The sequence below is a fragment of the Triturus cristatus genome, chromosome 2_2 (genome assembly GCF_964204655.1).
Source record: "Triturus cristatus chromosome 2_2, aTriCri1.1, whole genome shotgun sequence".
Taxonomy (NCBI): domain Eukaryota; kingdom Metazoa; phylum Chordata; class Amphibia; order Caudata; family Salamandridae; genus Triturus; species Triturus cristatus.
In genome coordinates this window covers 844,037,798-844,052,787 of record NC_140582.1, presented here as the reverse complement: position 1 = coordinate 844,052,787, position 14,990 = coordinate 844,037,798, and the positions used below count along the sequence as shown (strand labels likewise).

Sequence of the window (14,990 nt, the reverse complement as noted above, 5' to 3'; positions counted from 1 at the left end):
CATTTTAGATTGTATCCCTGATTGCCAAGTATGCACATACTTCGGTTGTTCACAAGCCGTTTGTTATCGTCTTGCTGGGATACTTGCTTAGATGTCAAGTGATGTGCATTTATATGAAAGAAAAAGTAAACGTTTCCACCTGTATGCGCGAAGATGGCGATGAAGTTCACTTCACTGTATTTCAGTCAAAAGTTCAAGTTGGGCCAGCTTTTCAATATGATTGGAACTTTGATGAACGGAGAACCACAAATTTTTGATTAGTATAATGGTGGTGGGGTAATTTTCCCTGAAAATGTTAGGATTCGTTTCCGATTGCTTTTCTTCTAAAGTGGAGTGGCCCAGATGTTTACGTCTATTCTCCTCATGTTCTCAAATGTTAATAGTTTTGGGCGAAGAGCGCGCATGTATCAGGTTTATTGACTACCTGCTAATGTATGTGTATGTCTTAATGGCTAGCTGTACATGTAAACAAAACAGGAGTGTTAATTCTCCAGTTCTGAATACCATCATTTTACAAGAAATCCCAAAGCTTGTGGTCACTGTTTCAAAATGTTCAAACTGGAACCCCACCCAGGATATTCACATACTTCAAGTTACTAAGGACCTGTCTCTTTCAACAATGATTGCTTTAACATCAGTCGTAATCATTCCTTTTGATCTAATTTTCCCTCCACCGTCTATAGAGCTGATTTTCTTATCCGTCCCAACTACTCCTGCACACCCCCTTGCATGTTTCCACTTATATTAGCATCTATGTTCCTAATCTATTAAGTCAATTAATTGCCTAATGAAGGAACAGTTAGAATGCTGAGCCCCAAACTGTACCACTAGTTCTGTATGAAAATCAAATATATATTGAGCTCGCCTGTGTTTTTTGTTCTACAAAGCACCTTTATGTAAATGTTTATATTATGTTTCTAGTCCTGTTCTAGTTTAGTTGGCACCTTGTTCAACTGATATCTGCCTCTACTTCCCTTCTCATAGGCCTGGTAGTATGTTTCAAACTCTGATGGATGTATGTTCATTGTTTAGGGTCAGCTTATCATTTATTTGATAACATTAATACAGCCATATAGCACATCATTGCAAATCATATATGTTTTTGGTTCAAAGAGGGGGCGCATCGATTATATTAAACATAAAGATGAAGAGGTTGGTTCTTATGTGAAATTTCATAATGAGCTGGATCTCTAGTTTGGCCTCATGGAGGCAGGTTTCCGTGCACACCTAGGCTTTTCTTCCTTCCTTTTTTTTTTTTTTTTTTTTGTGGCACACATCTGCTCTCCCACTGAATTTCGAGAAATACGTTTTGGTGCTTAGAACGCTTTTTTCCCCCCAGGTGCACACCGTAATTTATTGGTACACTACAGGTGTTACAATTCCCAGTAGGTCTCATTAAAGTGTCCTGAAACCTGCAGCATTTACTGAAACAGATGCATGAACAAGCCAAGGCTGGGATAGGGAGGGAGTGGACTGTTTGAACCTTATGTCCTTACCATCTTATGCTCTTGTCAGCTGTACATACTTTGTGCATGTAAGGTATTACAATTTCTTTATGACACAGGGCACTGTTCAAAATCAGCTTTATTCGGTGCAATACAAGTCACCATAAAAGCAACATTGATTGGTAAAAAATATGATACAGTACATTCATCACTTATTCAACTTAACATTTTAAAAGGTACATTTAAAATATCTTCACCAAGATAAAAAACTCAGTTCGTGATAAAGAGGCCACGAGGCACTATTCATATACACATGGACTGCTACTTTCCATCACACATTTTCCATTGTTAATACATAGAAGAAGAATAGACTACAATTTCTAAAGTGCAAGTGCTAGGGCTAGAATATAAATTAGTAAAAACCATTGACGACATGAAAGGCAATAATTTCTAAATACAGTTAAAATGGTTTCTATTATAAAACAGCATTTCTTGACTTGGCCCTAATTTGACCCTGGATGTCCCCTGGTATTTCTTAATTTGAGTGCAGCTTGTAAGAAACTGATTTTTATTGCTTGCATGACCTGGCGGCACTCATCTGACAGGTGGATTATCTTGATGTTCTAAATGTGCATAGTTGTGGACATATTACCCTTGGTACAGATCTTCCTCATCAGGATTCGAAACATTTTTACCAGACCTGCAGGTTATATAAGTTAGTATTTCACAAATAGATGTGTTCAAATTCAAAAGTTGGTATATTTTTATGAAGGGTGTCCTGAAGAACGGAAAGTACTCAGAAAAGTGAAAATACATTCTAAGTACAAGAAAACAAATGCTGAAATGGAGTTTTGATCAGAAGTAACATACTTTTACATCAGTTTTAGTCGGGGTAGTGGATATTCAGCCAATGTTATGAAGGTCATCTAGGGATGTCTGTTATAAAAAGATATCCATGGTAACGCGTTGTATGGACTGGGATGGATGCTATTAGGCATGGGAATGCAATTTGTGCTTGAGAAGTGGCAGATCTGTGAAGGTGTTTATTATTGAAAGTATCCATTTTAATTTACTGAGGGACCTAATTGAAGTTGGGTATTGATCTAATTGTGCCACTTTTTGTTGTAGAGAGACAAGCAGTTGGCATAGTCCTTAAGGCTCAGGATAGTAGAGAAATTGACCACTTAAGTGATAATTTAATTGTTTCTAGGTGGTGTGTTCTACAGGGAAGAGCTCCCAGAGGAAATTATACTGGATGATGACCCGCAATTCGTTAGTGCCGAAATGGAACTGTATCTTACTGAATGTGGCATAAGCCTTAAATTTCTGTTTCACTGCTACATTCTGAGTTGAAAGTTTAATGGGGTTGTCAAGGGGCCGGTTAAATTGTCTGCTAGAGAAGGTATTGCGTAGAGTAAAGCTCTTAAAGTTTCAATTCCGAACTACAGAAATATGCCCAGTGATGTCGGGTGTATCTATTTAATTATTGTAGAGGCAAAAAATTGGTATTAGATTGTTTCCTTTGTGATTGCAAAAATGTGGAAAAGAGTCCGTGGTTGATTATGGGGAAAATAAAGCAGGAAGTGGATATGTACAAAGGAAGGATTAAAGATATGTGGATTACGGGTGAAGGCAAATGTGGGGGGCAATGTGTTTTTCGGTGTGTTGGAGTCTGAGGTGAAAACCATTGAGGGGATCAGCTCTTCAATTGAAGTAGAATTGTTGAGCCTCATGGTGACAATGGTCTTTGTTCCCGTACCAAAGAAGGAACAAATCTTACGCACCACACTGTCCTACTTGGAGTGAAAGGGTAAAGCATGTTGTGTGGTTGCGTAGTACAGGGTAGCTTTTTTAGGTCTCGCCTAGCGTTGCAGCGCGCATGCGCTATCATCGCTTTGCGAGGCATGCAGTATATACTGTAGTGTGGAAGCTTCGTGGAAGCTCCACCCACACTCTGCCCATTGGCTTTTGTCTTAAATGCTGCCTTCCGATTTGGTTTGAGGCTTGTTAGTCCTTCCTCATTCATCATTTGTATCCTTCCACGGCTATTTGACCCCTTTACTCCTAGCACTATTTTCTTCCCTGTCTCCCCACCCCATCGCCCCCTCCCTCAGTCTGCTACTTTTCAACCTCCCCTGCCCCTCCCCCACCCCCCACTCTTGTTCTTGTTTTCTTGCCTGCCGGCACTTCCGTTTTCATCTTTATTGCCACCTTGAAATATGCGCGTTCAAGATGCTTGCTGTACAAAAACTTCTCTTGTTTAATGAACTAGATTTTAATGTTACTCTAAATATAATAAGACTCTAGGCAACATTTGAGGTATGCATGGCAACTGACGCCTCTTAGTTCACAAATGGCATTGTTGTCGGGCAGGAGGAGCGGCAGTGTTTTAACTCCTGCTTAAAACAAGCACTTTTAATAACTTACCCTCAATTCAGTGCTATAATCTTGTGTACTGATATGACGCGCTAAAGAAATGCACTTTTGTGAATTCTGAAGAGACATTATCGCACATTTACATCATGTTTACTGTATGATTAACATGCCGATCATTTTCACGTCTCGCCCACTGGATCGTATACGCTTGGCTCTTCTCCGGCTGGCTCTACGTGCTAATTAATATATTGGCTTGCGCACCTCTAACAAAGAGAGATGAATGGATACATGACAGTGAGCCCGGTAGATGGTAGAAAAATAGACTGGTACAGACAAAGTCAGTCTCCATTGCCTCACATCAGAATCATCACTTTCAATACCCTGGAAATCTGCCGGCAACTCCCGCATGCCCCAACCTCATCCCCTCAATATATTCTTGGCAGAAGAGGCAGATTCTGAGCTGTGCCCTGCTGGTGCAGAGGAGCACGGCAGAGTCTGTAGAAGCGCTAGGATCCCTAGCCTCTCCGGGCGGGCACCTAAGCCTTCTGGGTGCATTCACACTCAGGATAAATGAATACATTTTGTTGTGTGCTTTAGTCGCCCCTCTGTGATCACTGTCTGGTAGATGAACCTCTGTGTTAATAAACACATTCAAAGAGGTGGTTGGGTACAAACAAACAGCCACAATACCGTACATTTTGAACGTGTAGTTGAATAACTGCTCATCGAGTACCTCATTGGCTGATCATTCCATGGCACTACCAAAACTACATTTGGACACATTTGCTCAACTGTAAAAGACTCCCTTCTATGGGTCATTTAACAACTCGGGGCTTTGGGGTTAGGTAACCTACTTATGGATGCTGTGTAAAAGAGTAAATACAAAAATTAATGCAATGAAACTAAGCAACCAGTACTATCTAAAACACTGTGAAAACTGACACGCATTCTGGCATTTTGTTTAGTTAATGTCGATTTTCCTCATAGATGCGAGTAAAGTACTCTTAATATCTTAATGAAATCTGCACTCTTAACTAATAGCACGGGCAACCTTTGACAACTAGGCAATGAATACATTTTCATGTACCCCCGAAGCCCCCCTGCCCCGTTGGCAAACTTCATTGCCTCACAGTGTTTTGGTGATAACCAAGACGCATGATAGTGAGTCAAATAGTCCAGAAAATGAAAGAGAAGCCGGGATTCAGTTTCACATGCTCCGATCCCGATAGCGTTGTTTAGTCTATAAGCACTACTTTTATTAATGAGTTTCGCATTATTAAAGCACCACAATGTGCATGTGTGGTGACACTTCACCCATGAGGTACGTGCCAAGCAATTGTTGACACAATCCACACTGCGTCATTTTCAATATATTTATTACAAAGTGCAGGACCTTTCCAAGGGATTTTGCACACTACATACATTCATTCCAAAAATAAAACGTGTAGGTAAAAAAGAAATTCCCATTTACTACGTCAATAGCTCTAACTCACAAATGCGAGACCTATTTGCATTGCAAATGCTTGTTTATGTTCTTATTGTACTGAAAAATGAATTCCCTTGTTGAGAACTGTTGGAAACCGGGCAACCGGGTTAGCAGTCACCAGGTTCCCAGCACAGTGGTAGCTTGGCTCGAGCGGTTGGGGGTCAGGCACCGTGTTAAGCGTACGTCACACCCTCACAATAACCATGCGTTCATCCGTTCCAAAAACGACACTACACCGTAAAAATTATGGAAGTCAAGATGAAAATATATGTCTTTATCTTATTTTCTCTTAGTTGCAGATTTCATAACATAAATACAATACAATAGGATTTTCCTTCAAAAGAGCTGGTCAAATAAACAATACTACTTCTGAATTTCCACAAATAGGTTCAGGTCATCATTAACCCCTTCGGTGCTCATGACGGAATGGTTCCGTCATGACCCACGGTTGAGCTGTGCTCATGACGGAACCATTCCGTCATGACCACGCCCGCGCAAGATTCCGCCAGCACAGCGGCGGAATCTGCGCAGCATCGAAGGGGTTAAGCAAGGAATAAATAGATGTGCAATAAATACAGACGGCAAATAAATACAGTCAGACAATAAATACAGTGCAGGAATAAATTAGTGGAAGACAATAAATAAAGCACCTTCAATAAATAAAGTAAAACAATCAATGACAATTACAGATCAGGTCATTTTCATGAGGTCACTTGGTCTTACTTTGCCCATACACAGCTTATGGTCATTTGGATGGCATGGGGGTGTCCCACCTAGATTGGTCAAGGCTGGGGCCTAAGCTGAGGCAGAACAAGGGTAATCTAAAGATCTGGCCCTCCAAACTACACAGCCCTTTACGGAGGTCACTGTACCAGTCTCAGTTCACCCCTGGCACTCCCAGGCTGGTCCTAACACCCCTTTAACCCCTAGGATGGTCTTTAGGGCTCCACAGGGCCTCAGACGCCCCCTCTACCACTTACTGTCCCTTCTTCGACGATCGACGCCGTGAGGCGGCTCCGGTTCGATGTCGCTGGGCGGCCTCGACTCGATGTCGCTGGGCGGCCTCGACTCGATGTCGCTGGGCGGTCTCGACTCGATGTCGCTGGGCGGTCTCGACTCGATGTCGCCTTCCGGCGTCGCAGGGTCACGGTCTCCCCGCTTCCGGATGTCTCCGGAGTGCGATCTCCACTCCCGACCTCCGGCCCGCTTCACCTCAGTTTCCGGCGACTCCGGTGGGCGGACTTCACTCCCCCGTCGACGCCTCACCTCGACCTCAGGTGACTCCCGACTCGACCTCCGGCGCCTCTCCACGACCTCCGTCGGCGCCCTCACTCGACCTCGGGTGACTCCCGACTCGACCTCCGGTGACTCTCCACGACCTCCGTCGGCGCCCTCACTCGACCTCTGGCGGCTCCGGGTACGACGTCTGCTTTCTGTCAGCGCCGCTTCTCTACCTCAGGCCCCAGGTCTCTAGGCTTCTCGACGTCAGGACTTCAGGAGGACACCGCTGAACAGGTCAGGAGCTTGCTGTTCTTCTTCTTTAAGGCCTGTTCCAAATGTTCAGATCCTTAAGATGGTTCTCCTGGTCTTGGTCCCACACAGGGCTTTAGGCTGGGCTTGGTCAGTAGGGACTAGCATCAAGGGTGGGTTTCTGGACCCCACTCCAAGCACTGGTTTCCACCCCTGCTGCCTTACTCCGACCTCCTTCTATCTCTGTCCTCTCTCCTCTCCAGTCAGATGCCAACTGCCACTCTGAGATGGCCTCCCAACATTCTAAACTGCCTCTCACTATCACAGGATTCTAGAATGTTCCAGAAGGTTCTAGTTATGTCACAGGTGACAATGGATGGCCACCATTTTGTGTCTCAGGCCCTCAGACAGAAGTTCCAGGGGTAGGGAAAATGGCTCCCTGACCCTGCATCAACACTAAAAAGTCTGGTGGTTCCCAAAAAGGAAAAATTATAACTGGGTTTGAGGCAGAAGTGGGACAAAATAAATAATGATGAGGAGGGACCACCCAAAGGGCTGACAGGTCTAACAAGAACTTATTGCCGTTTTTGTATTACTGCATGTCCATTTATGATTATTTAAATATTATCTAATTTGAGACATTTGTAAAGGGGGAACGTGTGTGGCACTTCCCTTTTGAGTAGTGGAATGGAATGTGAGCAAAAGACTTTTAGGTGAAATATAGCGTGTGTACGTAATTACTTGTTTTGTGGAATGTTGGTATTTGAGCAAGTGGCAGCTGGGATAAAAAGGTGGAGTTGGGGGGAAACGTGTTTGGGGTTGCTTATGTTATCAGACCCTCTAAATAATTACTACACGTTACCTCGTTCTGGATAAGTAATTCTTTACAAATTAATCTTAATGAAAAGGTACAATCATGTACATTCACTGTCTGTACTCTGGGCGCACACACAGCACAGTAACTTGTCCAGAGAAGCCCAAAGTTGATTTAGTGCTATTGAAGGTCGGTATTGCCTCAGTTGCGTAGATACAGCAGTTCCATAACATTTTGTCAGGTCCTGCCGCAACTAAAAGAAACTCAGCAGATGACCATTTTAGTACATGTGTAGCCACTCCGTATCAGTTGTCAACAAAGTAGCAGGGGTGGGAAATTTATTTCACACCAAGTACGAGCCATGTGGATTTTAGTCACAGACATGAAGTCTTAGTCTTGATTGTCCCATGAGCAACTAGAAATGTTATTACTGTAAGAAAGCACAGAGCTGTGGACCCCTGATGATCCCAGCCAGTCAGTGCAGCAGAAACAATTGGTAACCATGTGGGAATTACTTGAAGGCCTGTGATTGTCCAGAGTTTGATGACTGTTCTCAAGTCAAGGATTGGGTGGAGGAACTATGCGCCCTCACCCAGATAAAACCTATCCTATTGTTTAATTGCCTTTGGGTGGGCTCACATAGAGCACTGAGCATTCCATCCTCCTTTTATTAAAAGGCAGGCGTGCACACATACTGGAGTTTGAGATCCTTGGGGAAGACAATGCAGCTCTCTGCATTATGCTCCAGAATTGTGATTTATGAGGCTGAGGAGGGAATGTGGTCTATCACCCCTGCCCTTTGGGTTCCTGCGATAAGCTGTTTGAAGGCCTCTACTCCCTTTCCTTCTCATCTGACACATTCCTTGCTCGATCCAATCCAATTCAAACTTGTACTTTTAATGATGTCCCTGGGATCTCGTTTATACGGTCTTTTGATACCACGTTTCTCCCAACCATTGTATCTGGACACACCTCCATGCCTTTTGCTTGCCCTGGACCTCAGAAGCCTCTGTCTGCCAATGGTGTCTTCAGCTAGGCTGTGCAACTCTACAGCAGGTTTCCCATCCTTACTCTGCAGTATTGGCATGTTCAGCTCTGCGTCCATGGATGGTTCCTTCTTCACCTGTTGGGATAGGGTGCTGGGATTCAGCTGCAGAGAGAAGTATGGTTCTGAATAAAGTGCTTTAGGTGCATTTATAGATTGAGAGTACCTGCAGGGATGTGGAATTCCTATAGCCCGACGCCCAGGGCATATTGTTTGGGGTCAAGGGCAACAAGTTTTCATGTGTATTTTGTCCTTGGGACAAGTAGGCCCAACCCCCTGCAGCACAAACCCTTTGGCTGCCAGTTTGCAGTACACCATTATGAATCAGGGAAGGGCACTGTCTGCAGTTGATGTAATACTTTTGCCCATATGTTAATGCTGTCCAAACTTGTATTTATGGTTCATTAATTGAAAGCCTTTACTATTAGGGTGAGCTCTCTAAGTTAAGGTTGTAAGCTCCGACTGCACTACTGACAGTGGATCCAGTATAAAAATGTGTACACGCGTTTTCAAAGTTTAGCAATATAAGGCTATTTATAATGCTCCCAGAGCGCTCTCTGATTTGATGCAAATATTTGCAGAAGCTTGAAAGCAAGATTGAGGATTCTTTGCTTTCAAAATAAATAGTTCATTAAAAAACATGAAATCAGGAAAAAAACATTTCAGTAATTTCAGGTACCCATTTCTTTGCAGCATCATTGAGTAACATGTGTTGATGCATGCTAGTATTTCTAAAAAATATTCATAATGGAAAATCAGTGCAACCAGTTTCAATAAGATTATGGGAAACAAACATAAACAAGCATTGGTAAAGCCAGTAGGTCTGAAATTGGTGGCCAGCTTTTTAGTTCTGTCAATGTGTGTCTTGATTTGGCATTGTTTTTTAAAACCTTATTGGTGTGGGAGCTGCTGTGTCCTCACCATTATAAAAAGCATTGGCAAAAGCAAAAATTGTTTTTTGGTCTCAAAAAGCACACACTGCTACAGTAGTTACTGGTACTGAACAAAACTACTTTGTGTGCAGATATGCTCCTTGTGAAAGAGCAGAATGCTGTTACTCACAGTGAAGTCAGCCGATACAGAGAGAGGGACAGAATTTTAATAAACACAAAAGATCACAATCATCGCCAGACCAAATTAGGGGCACACTTATTATAGAAAGTCTCAAAAGGGCACCCGTGGTATATGTCCTTGCATTAAGTGCAGCTATACGGCTTTTGTGAATTTCCCAAGAATTAACAGAAGTAGGAAAAGAAATAGTACTCCTAGAAAATATTTATGAACTGCATTTTAGCATGAGCAAATTTGCATGTGTAAATTTGTTCATGTGAAAATCTGAGTGTTTGCAAGTTCACTTTCCCTCCAACCACTTTTTTCCCAACTCTGTAGAGGTTTACATCTGCCATTGTCAAGAGTAAATTTTCAACATTTCTCAGTATGGGAAAAGATTAGAGAAGAGTTGTTGAAACCCCTTAAAACATGCATGTTAGTAGGTTTACACAGACTCAAAAGGGCATTCTAACCCTGGAACTATTCCTTACCACTACCTTCAGCCCCAGTATGTAGATCTGCAGAAATGTGGCAACATAAGGGGATTGCAAGTGTTCAAACACTACTATGGTACGAGCCCTCGCATAATCAGAGAGGCTCTATCAGAGCTCTTATATAATGAGATTGTTGCCATAATTTGTCACTGCACTACTAAGCACCAAAGGGGCAAGTGGATTTTGTTGCAGGACAAGTAGATTTATGAATCAACCTGCCCCATGGACAAGTAGGTATTTTATTAAATTCCACACCCCTGACCTGGTTTTGTCTGCTGTCTCCCTTCACCACTTGTCCTGAAACTGCCCAGACTTCTTTACAGCATTCCTCAAGTGAACCCTCACTCATCCACAGGTCTCTCTAGACCTGTTCTCAGTAGAGCAATCTTATCCCATTGATGCAATCCCTGCTCCTACCAACTTATCTTGCATGCTGGTCCCTGACCTCATTTAAGTATTAGCTCGTTCTCTGCTCCACAATGGCTCTCAGTAACTTCCCACCATTTCTTGTGAATACAGGGCTACAGCCCTTACACCTGCTTGCACTTAATCTCCCCTGAGCTTTGCTACATGTTCCCTGGTAGCTGCCTCTGCACTACGCCCTTTGTCACCAGCATGTTCCCATGCAGTTTGAACGTCAAGTCGACTCTGCACCTATGCTTCTTTCCTCTCCATTTGCATCTCATGCTATAGGCAGAGCTTCATGTGTGCCCATGGAAACGGAAGGTAAGCTTGTCTTTGAAGGGCTGTGTGTGTGTTTGTATGTAAGAGGTGTGTCTACAGTGTGTGTGTGTCTGTGTGTGCCCCTATCTCTTTTCCGGGTGGCTGTCTTAGCAGATGTTCACTGGGCCGTCAGATGCTCTTCTGGTCCTCCTCTCTCTCTCGAGAGATCTTTAGGCTCAGTAGCTTAAAAGCAGCTACTCGTGAAGTCCTTCTGCTCCACTTGTCACTTCAAGAGTAAGGAGAGAACAAGATGAGAGAGCAGACAAAGCTAGAAGAGAAATAAGCTGAGAGAAAACCGAAGTAAATAGCAGCAAATATATGAAAGTAATGAGTCTGTAGGAACCAGAGCTCATAAAGATGAGTAGGAAAGGGAAAAGAATGGATGTTATACATTTCAAAAAGTTGACTTGTATGTTAAAAATGGGATGTAGGTGCTATGTGAATGTGACCTTTCAAGAGTTATAGCTGTAATTTGCTGTTGAGTGGTACCGGTACTTCAGAGCTATAGTTTGAATTTTAATCCCAGTCACAAAACTGTGTAAATGCACCTACTACAAGATGTTGTGTATTTTTGTGAAGGTCACAGATTCCAACTCTAGTGAAATATTTAAGGGGGTTAATGCACTAAATGCAAACATTTGTAATTTGTTGGTCCCAGGTTCAATCATCCTCCTGTATAAAAGTGGGTTAATGTACGTAATGCATGGATCTTTTCTTACATTTGTATAACAAGTACCAATTCTAAATAAAAAAAACAGTGTATTGCCAGTATGAGCTCTGTAGCAGGGTAAAGATGAGTGAACTTGAAAAATAAATTGAAACATACTAAATTCCGCCATTTGACACGGTCGCCTCAAGCTGTCCCTACTCTAGACCTGTTTAAGTTATTTTAAAAAGCTGTGAACTTGTATGTTTTGGTCCATGTCCTCTTTAGCTACAAGTAGGGACAATTGGATTTCTGTTAGTGGCAAGTAGATTCCTGAATCATTCTGCTCTTTGAACTGCGTATTAAAAGAATATAAAATTCCCTAGCTATCTTGAAGAAAAGTTTCAATTGTATTTAGGACCTGGAGGTGAGAATTATAATTATCATTCATCTTATTCACTCAGCAACCTTAACAAATAGGAACTTTTCAAAGTCTACAAATCCCATGGGGCTTTGCAGTAACTTAATGCGATGACCATAGAGTAAGTCCCATATATTGGCATCAAGGAAAAGCACTTCCTCTTTCTTCTTGCGAAAAGTCCTGATCCAAGCGTTTCTTTCAGAATTCTTTCTTCTGGTTTGATCCTAATGGAAACCATAAGATACGAAATATAAATTCCCTAGTACGATAACCATCACTCAAAGCATCCATCAATGTTATCAACACATTGTCAGAAAAGCAAGATATTCATTAAACTTGTCAATACTTTGCAAGAAAACAACATTGTAATAAATCATTAACCCATGGCGTCACAGTAACATTCGTAAATATACTTAACGAGAATGCCGCAGGCTTCATAGGAGAAAGGGAGTGTGATAGTATGCCGCAACTCTGCAGGGATAATCTTCGCCTCTGTGTTATTAATAAAATTGACATTTTCCTTCACGATAGCTAGGAAATGTTATTCGATGTCTGGACCGGAGGCTCAGATTTTGCTAATTTATTGCTACTTGACAATCGATGATGCCATGCCAGAAATTCGTTTAAAGTAAAAGGTCTTAATCGTAGAGTCCGAAGACCAATCCATTGTTCTAAGAATATCTGCTAAGCCCACCCACCCCCCAGGGAGTAGGCCTTCAAAGCCATAGCTCTCCTGGTGGAGTGAGCCCCAAAGGCATATGTATTAACACTGGCTTCCTGTAAAATCCATCTCATCCAATGGGCAATAGTTGTTGCCAAAACCTGCTTGAAAGGTTTCTTGATAGAAATAAACGATTGAGCCATCCCTGGAGGACGGTACTCTTCCGTCATGGTTTTGTATGCTCTCAGGCAGCGAACCACACACAGCTTGCGATAAACAGGAAAGTGGGGTAGTGAACCACCCTGGAATTGGACTTAGTGCGTCTAGAAATAGTGAATGAAACACCATCAGGGGTAAACTTACACGCTGATCTATCCAGTGCATGAACATCAGACACTCTCTCTCTAGAAATAATACATAAGAGTACAGCCAGCTTACCCGTTAGTCACCTTACAGGACAAGATCCACAAAGGTGGTTCAGCACTCAACTTGCAGATCAATTATATATGTAGCGGAATTTTTTAATCCATAGTACACATATAGAAATGATGAGACACTGTCATTTCAGTGAACAAATGTAGGAGTCGTTCCTTCTTCCAAACATTCTCTATTCATCAGTTTTTCATAAAATCACAGCATGCGAATGGTAGCCAACGCATTTTCTCCACTTGGGACTTCTTCAGGGCTCAACATGGGAGTGGTCTTCTTGCACGTTCTTTATGTTGTGCTTTATTATAAAAAAATATGATGTGTAGGATATGTGGAGTACAATTGCTCCAAAAGGATGGCGGCGTGACGTCCGGTTCAATAAAAGGACAAGTATTGGTTATCCTGCCATGATCTAAGCATCCTTAGCACCACATTGACACCCCAGAGAGTGGAGTTCCCTGGTTTGGGCGGAAAAGACTAGCGAATACCCCTCAAAAGTCGACAGACTAGAAGATGTTCCCCCATAGGCATGTCATGAAGAGGCACATGCCCCTCAGATATTGCCTATGTACATGTGTTAATCATGTGATACACCAACCCTTTGCCAGCCACCTCAGACAGGAAATTCATGATATGCACCACAGCCGTCCCAACGGGATTACGGTCCCTTTTCAAACACCAGTGTGACCATCTTTGCCATGTCGAACCGTATCCCTTGATCAGAGTTGGCCCATGCTCTTCTGGTAAGGGAGGCAGCCTCTGTTGAAAGGCCTGGGATTTCCAACATCCCCAGTAATCTTCTAGGCCATCAGCAGGAGAGTTCTGTCTTGAACCAGATGGTGCAAGTTGCTGTGCGGATCTGTCAACAGATGAGGAGTCTGAGAAAGTAGAATTGAAAAATCCATAGAAACTTCCTGAAAAACTAGATGATATACTTGCGATTTCTATAGCGGTGCAACTAGGATCACCTCTTCCTTCTGTCGTCTGACTAGCAACTTGAGTCTGGTGATCGAGAAGGGAGGAATCGTATACCCCGAATCAAACTCCAAGCTTGGAGGAAGGCATCCGTTACTTCTGCGAGAGGGTCGGTCGCCAGCTGCAGAAGTGCAGCAGTTGATGGTTGAGTCTTGACTCAAAGATGTCTATTTGGCATGCACCCCACTGATCCATAATCCTCTGAAATGTAGAATGATCTAGTTTCCATGCGCTATAATCCTTCAGGTGTCTGGATTGCCAGTCCACCGTCTGATTGAGGTTCCCTGGCAGATATTCCGCTGTAATCCATACCTAGTTTGCTAGATAATGATCCAACAAATCTCTGGCAGATCCGCCAGGACTTTGGACTGGGTACCCCTCACCCCCCAAGCGGTTTATATACTGCACAGTCGAGATGTTGTCCATCTTCAAGAGATTGGACACGTTTTTGGCTGCTAGGCTCCGTACTGCAAAGGAGGCTGTGTGGAGTTCAATGCAATTGATAAAGAGATCGTCCTTGTGTTCTGACCACTGACCTCCAGTGGTAATATCTCCACAACATGCGCCCCATCCCAGACGATTGACAATGTTTTCGATAACCAGATCCTGAGCCGCAATTCCATGCATGCATGTGGTCAAGCCACCAGCAAAGCTTCGTCTGAGCTCTGGAAAAAGACCGATCTTTATTGACATTGTAAAGGAAAATGAAATAGAAGCATATGAGATCCAGAGCAGAAATGTATCAACGGGCACTGTAAAGATACTACTTAAACTGTTGAAGTCGTCTGAGGTCAATCTGGTAAATAACATGTGAGAGCCAATTTAGAAATCCTGTCTGCCATGCTTACTAAGGAAGAATAGACATTCTGAAAGACTGAAAAATTGTGCTAAAGGTTGAGAATGTGAGTAGTAAGCTGATTTTTCAACTGATAAAGTAAAATTGGTGTACCTCTAG

The 14,990-nt window shown here is 42.8% G+C and overlaps 1 protein-coding gene across 3 annotated transcripts in view; it reads left to right on the top strand.

The window, feature by feature from the left end:
• Positions 1 to 14,990, top strand: part of TMEM33 (transmembrane protein 33) — a 96,712-nt gene that overhangs the window by 799 nt on the left and 80,923 nt on the right. The window lies entirely within an intron of this gene.